Here is a 6,762-nt window from a genome sequence, read left to right on the forward strand (position 1 = left end):
AAGTCCCCAGAATAGTGCTCAGAGTGAGCTCAGCATTTCCCAAACCATCTGCTGCTGGGGACCCCCTGGACTGACAGTGCCATGGGCAGGGTTTGTAGGGCATTAGAAAGCAGCGGCCCCAACTTTACACCCTATGAAGGGAAGCCGTAACTGACCCATGGCACCCCAACAGTTCTGGTGGCATTGTATGCAAGATTTTTCCACTGAGAGACAGGCCTAGCTTTGCTCCAAATATTCTCAGTTAGTTCTCCCTCCTTTTCCTCCTGTTTCAACCCAAATGAGATGCTGCTGTGGACAGCGATGCTGTCTGCACTGCACACATCATTGAATCTATCCTCTTGGCTCCGTGGCTCTCTGCAGGGCCGTGGGCACTCATGGCATTACAGCAGCACCAGTAGTGCCAGCCTGGCTCTAGATACCCACAAACCCAGACATCTTTCTGGCTCAAAACAGCAAATGGGGTGACAGGGTCCCTGGTGATGCTTGTCTTTCTCTTCACCCCTGCAGGGAGATGGGGAAGAAGGTAGGAGGAGCAGCAGCAGCTCTGACAGTGACTCGGAGGAGGTAACCACACCCCCAGCTCCACGGTGGGGTGATGGCGTTTGCACCTACGAACCCCTGTGTGGGTGCTGGCTATGGGTGCTATAAAATGCCTAGAGGTACTAGGGGACAGGATACAAAACACCCAACATTCCTCTCACGTGCTGTCCCTTTTCTTTTTGTTCTTTCCCCCGGACCAGGACATTGACAAGGATCATAAGGAAGACAAAGATTAGCCTTCCTGTGCCAAGCAGCAGTGTGCACCCTGGGTGTGCCAAAAAGGTGCAGATGCAAAGAGCAGCTCATGCTGGAGGGGGCCTTGTCTGTTTTTAGCAAAATAAAGGTATTTGTGGGCTCCAAAGGGAAATGCTATTTATTCATCCAGTCACACTGGCTACCTGGTGCTATCTGTCCCTCCTGCAAATGGCCGAGGAAAGGCAATAGGCAGGGAGCTGGGATCTCGATAAGCAGGTTTTATTCAAGACCATCAAAGAGCCTGGAGAGACTCATAGAATCATTAAGGTTGGAAAAGACCTCTAAGATCACCAAATCCAACCATCAACTCAACACCACGCTGACCACTAAACCGTGTCCCAAAGTGCCACATCCACACGTGTTTTTGAACACCTCCAGGGCTAGGGTGGAGGAGTCACCAAATTCCAGGGAGCTCTGGCTGCCTGGCTCTAATAGTCCCCTAAAATCAGATAGTCCTGAAATCTCCCCCCTGTCCCTTCCATGCTGCTTGCTGTGGGATGGAGAAGCCTGAGCTGCAGCACAGATGGGCTCTGCAAAAGGAGAAACCAGGCGCCTGAGGCTGTGCTGAGCTGTTACAAGTAACTGTGATTTCAAATTTATAATAAACAAATGAAGAGTAGTTCCAGGGGAAGATAGATAGATAGACAGATAGATAGATAGATAAGATAGATAGATGGATGGATGGATGCCCCCCTTCCCTCCCTGCAGTGATAGAGGGCTGACCGTGTGCTTAGCCTGCCTGGGGCTGGAACAGGGTGCTGCGCTCGGAACCGGGCGGAGGGGGGAAATCCAAAAAAATAAAAGAAAAGGAGGAATATTGGAAAAAATGAGCTGGCACCGCCATCTACCGGGGATGGGACGTCTGGGCAGGGGTTTCATAACCGCTCGGTTGTTTTATAAGGCTCCCGCAGCGCGGCCGGGGGCGAGGAGCGCACCGGCGCCGGGCGGGGTTCGGCCCCGCAGCGGCAGAGGAGCTCGAAGAAGGAGATTGCACCCTTAAAAGCAATGCCAGCACCCTGAGCCACCATATGTAAGGTATAAGGCTAAGCCCAGAAGTCTCACCGTCTCTGAAAACTTCAATGCAAACATGAGCACAAGCTCTTCCCTGCTGTGTCGTTGCCTTGATTCACTTCCTTTAAGGAGTCTATTTTTAAGGATATTTTCCTGAGTAATGCAGATTTCAGAGAAGCTTGAGTTTAAGAGTCAACACAGTGGAGGATTTTACTTGAAACCACAGAATATGGCTTTAGATGTTGTTTTCATGGAACAAACGCAGCCGGCTCTTGTATAATCACAACAAACAGCAGGAAAGATGCTGAGGAATGTTGTCTTAATTATCCAGCACAAAGATTAAAGGGAAAACATGAAGACTGGAAAAACAAACAACCCCAAAAGCTAAACTGGATTTCAATGTGCTGGTTTGGCTTCAGCCGGGAAAGGGCAAGTTAAGTAATTTACTGCTCTATTTACAAGGGTGCCTTAATGTAAAATAACCCTGGCGGGTGTTTTTTTACATATTTCACTTTCCTCTCTGTGCAAGTACACAGGACTCTTGCACAAGATTGCACAACCTACTTCCAAGCAGTATATGGATTTTCAGCATTTTACAATCCCCTCAGGCCAGGCTCCTGCAGGATGGGAATGTCTTGGAATAAATTCTATGCATCTGGACATGAAAAGGGGAGGCCCTGCCTTTGCTTTTTAAGTTAAAGGTTGGACACTTTTCAAGCGTGCTGTGCCAGACTGTTTTCTGAGGTGAAGCATGCCTCTAGATGCTCAGTTGGAGCTGAGAGGAGGGAGATTCTGCTTTTCAGCTGACAGATACCTCACTAAACGAGCTAAAAGCCCTAGAATTATCCTTTGCACCTTGTGCCCCAGCTCCTGAAGTGGCTAAAGCTTGCAAACAGCTGCCTGCAGCTAGTGCCACCAATGTGTCCTCACACTGCCCCAAATCTCAGCACCTTTACGTCCTCAGAGCCAGCGCTGGGTACACCCCACACTGCCCGGTACTGGTGAGCACTGACCGTCTTACTGCTTGCTGTTTGCGTTTTACGGTTCCTGCTTCAGGTCACTGTGCTAAACTCTGCAAATACAATATGTGCAGCCAGATCCCTGTGGCACAAGGACAAAAAGCAAAACACGCCCAGGGACTGACTGTGGGAACATCCCAGTGTCTCTTCTGGCAGCCGAGAAGTCCTCTGTCCTGCCTTCGGCACCTCGCCCTGGCCGCAGCTCGCTCCCCTCTGCACCGTGTGCTGGTCGAGTTTCCCCAGAAAGTTGCGGGGGTGAAAAACCACCTCAAATTATCCGGTGTGCCTAAGTCCTTGCTGTATCTGGGCCCTGGCTTGAAGCCAAGTGACGTGAATGGGTGTATAGCATAAGCATTTGCACCAGCCACGCGGATTAGGGCTCAAAAAAAGACTTAGTGGAGGAGGCAAAAAGCAGGCGGAACATCTGGCTTTGCTGAAGACCCTCAGCTGCAGCAGGGCAGTAGCTGTCCTGTGGGATACAGCCATGGAAAGGTGGGTGTTTCCCAGCACCAGAATGGGTGCTTGCCCACAGACGTGACAGCCAGCAGCTTTCCGAGCGCTGCTGGGCACAAGGTCTGACTTCATCAGGGTGTTCAACCACCTCATTTGCTTAAAGCATCTGCCAGGTTCAACCAGGGGCTCCTTGGAGCTGATGTGCCTTCAGCTGGCTGGGAGAGTGTTACGGACAGAACCGTGCTGAACACCCATCACGTCAGGCTCTGGAGGGGTGGAGTAGGAAAAGAAGACAAGCAAGAGAAACTGGCAGCTCTGGAATTACTTAAGCAAGTCTTGTTTACATACATTTACTCCTCTTTATATAATAACCTCAGCTCGTCCTCAGGGAGCAGGAGGGGTTATGCTGCCCCTGCTCACAGCATCTGGGGGAACCTGCAGGGACCCCACAGAGCCCACAACCGTCCGGGGCCTCGTAGCAACAGAGATGCCAAGGGAGCTTAGGCATGGGGAAAGGACTGATTTCCATACCATTTCATGCAATGATGCTCCCAAATGAAGGCATTTTTCTATAAATGCTAACAATTTCAGAACAGAAAGGTTGGACCTTTATTTTGCAATGGAATTTTTAATCTTGCATCTAGGGACTTTATTATATAAAGTGTCCTATTAGGGAAACAAGCCTCTTTAAGGTAGAGATCAAAAAGAAATCTTTCCTCTGTTCCCAAGTGACCTTCTTCGTGGAAAATTTCAAGCTTTCAAGCTGCTTTCCACTGAAAAATGGAAACAGAAATTCTGACTTTCCCAGAAAAGCTGATTCCTGCAGCCCTGCTTATGATCTGCTAATCTCTGCAGAGCACTGGGTAGAGGTGTCCTATTAAATGACTCTTCCATTTTTGCAGGGAATAATAAGAAAAGCAAAACCCAAACAAAATGTGAGTCTTGCAAGTGAAAGGTATTTCGGAAGGTCAAATCTCTGCCTCTGCTCCTGCTCCCTGCGGAGCACTCGTGCTTGCTCCTCTCCGTGCTGCATCCTTCTGCAACTTGTTCCTTCATTTTGAAAATCTGTAAATTCAGCTTTTTGCTATCTTAATTAGCAGCTAAAAGTTATAGCAGAGCTTTATTCACTGAACTGCCTGGAATTCATTTTCAGAAAAGTGTTTCTAAGGATACACAACTTTCATAGCACTCACCCCCGCAAACCCTACGAGGACTTCTGCATTTGGTTTTTGGGAAGAGCAGAGCCGGATCTTTGCTCCTCAAACCTCACTGCAACAGCATTCCTAAAATCCACACAGAAATGGTGCCAGGCTTCTTGCAAAGAAAAACCTGCAATTTGCTCTGGCAGATCCACCAGGACAGGTTTGTGGGTGAGAGATTGTCTGCCGAGAACTAACAACTTGACCTCTTTAAAAGCTGTGACGTCCCTGTGTTATGAAAGGGTGTGCTGGCGGCAGGGGCCGTGACTCACTTACCCAAACACGATTCACCTGCGGTCCAAAGTGCAGAGAGAGGTGGAAGCAAAACAGCCTGTAGGAAAAAAAAAATTTTAAAAAAGCACAGCCAGAAATACTTGTCTGCTCCCTGAGCAGAAAGCTCTGCCCAGGCCACTGCCACCTCCACCAGCCAAGGAGCCCAGAAGCAGCTTTTCATAATTGTGGAGACACAGCCCTGCTCATCCTGCCTGAAATGCAGCCCAATGCCTGTGTCTGGGGCTCCACGCCAGCTGGCTGTAGGGAAGGGGGGCTGCAGGAAGACCTTGAGCAGCTCCCTGCATTGCCTCCCAAATCTTTAAGGTGCTTCATTCTCCTCCATGGTCAGATATGGGTGTTAGCTGGAATTTGAGCCACCGGCTTTACGAGACCTCTTTTGTCCCCATTAAGAAGGACCCTGAATTCTCAGGCTGGTGGTGGAGATGCCAGAGCTGCAGGAATAAAGACTAAGGCAGAGGAAGCAGAAGCTACACACAAAAGGTCATCTGGGAAAAACATCTGTAGAGGAGCCAACACCAAGAGCAGAGAAAGGGAGAAAGATCTGCAGCCCCCGGAGCAGTGCAGCTAGGGTGAGCACTCGCCCAGGAGCTCTTGGCCACTGAGGAAGGGAGTATTCATGGAGGTGAAGCTCAGCCACAGGACCTCAGTTTGCCCATGCTTGCCCAGCACCCAGACAACCTCACTGGCACCAGAAAATTTTCTCCTGGCTGGTGCCCTGTGAAGGGGAACTGGGGTCCTCTGCCAGCCAGCACCCTCTCGTGACCCATTAAGGCATGGGATGAGTGGGACAAGCTGGACCCTGGACGTGACTGGACCATAGTCAGGTAGAGGCATCACTGCAGAGCAGGCTCTGCCATCTGCAGAGCCCACCCGCTGCCACTTAGCAGCCTTCTTTGGCAAAGTAAAAAGGTGGCGCTGGGTCCCTGCCAGCCCTGCTGGCATCTCTGTCAGATGGGTGGGAGCTAAACAGGAAAAGTGAAAAAAACGAAGAAATGAGGGAGGTGGCAGGTACTTGCTCCTTGCTAGGGCAGGGAGCCAAGGCCACACGGGCTGGTGAATGAGTGAGGCACGGCAGCCTGGCGAGTGCCCGAGCTGCAGTGATGGGCCACCACAGTGTCCCCCTCCCGGGCCACATGTCCCAGGTCAGGCACATGGACACACAGCTTGTGAAGCTGGTAACTTTTGCATGACCCTGCGCTAATGACTGATTATAAATCAGCCCTCCGGTTGAAGAAGATGAAGTAGGTGATGTGACCTCCAGGTCTGGCCCACTAGGGCGCAGCTTCCTGTGGACACCAGCCCCCTTGGAAGTGGTGGAGCTTGTTGCAATGTAGTGGTGGAGCCATCTCCTCAGAGAGCGGGTTCCTTATGGCTTTTCCTCCTCTAATCACTTGGTTATGTTATCCATGCCCTTGTGCACCCTAAGATTAGAACTGAACAAACTGTGCTGACTTTGGGCCCCTCCATGGGATCTCCCACAGGTTGGGGCTCTTCAGCTGCCCTTGAAACATCGAGGAAACAATTGCCAAGTGTCAAGGAAAGCATACAGCACCCTGTACTGCAGACCATGGTCTTGTCACCCATCCTAGGGTTTCCCCCTGGAGAATGGGGACAATTCTGACCTTGCTTTTAGCTGTACATGTTTCTTGGGGGTGTGTGGCTTGTACGTGATCGCCTATGGAAAAAGACATCTCCATGCGTTTTATGTGAGACTTGCTTCCAAGACTGAGCGGTAATGTTCTGCCAACCTCTCTGCCAAGATGTTTGGCCCAGGAGAAGTAAAATGAGCCAGACACGGATCTGGGCTCTCCTCCTGGGACTCTCTGGTTTCCAGAAGTTCAGGCGTAAGCCCAGTTACATGAGCAATGAGATAATGTTACATTGCAGCTCTGTGTCCTGCCAATCCATGTGATAGTCAACTCATTTCTCTAGGAATGATGATGCCTCAAGCAAAGCCTGTATGACTCAGAAGAGGAAATATTAGAAGTTTT

The sequence above is a fragment of the Apaloderma vittatum genome, unplaced genomic scaffold, assembly GCF_000703405.1.
Source record: "Apaloderma vittatum isolate BGI_N311 unplaced genomic scaffold, ASM70340v1 scaffold36354, whole genome shotgun sequence".
NCBI lineage: Eukaryota > Metazoa > Chordata > Aves > Trogoniformes > Trogonidae > Apaloderma > Apaloderma vittatum.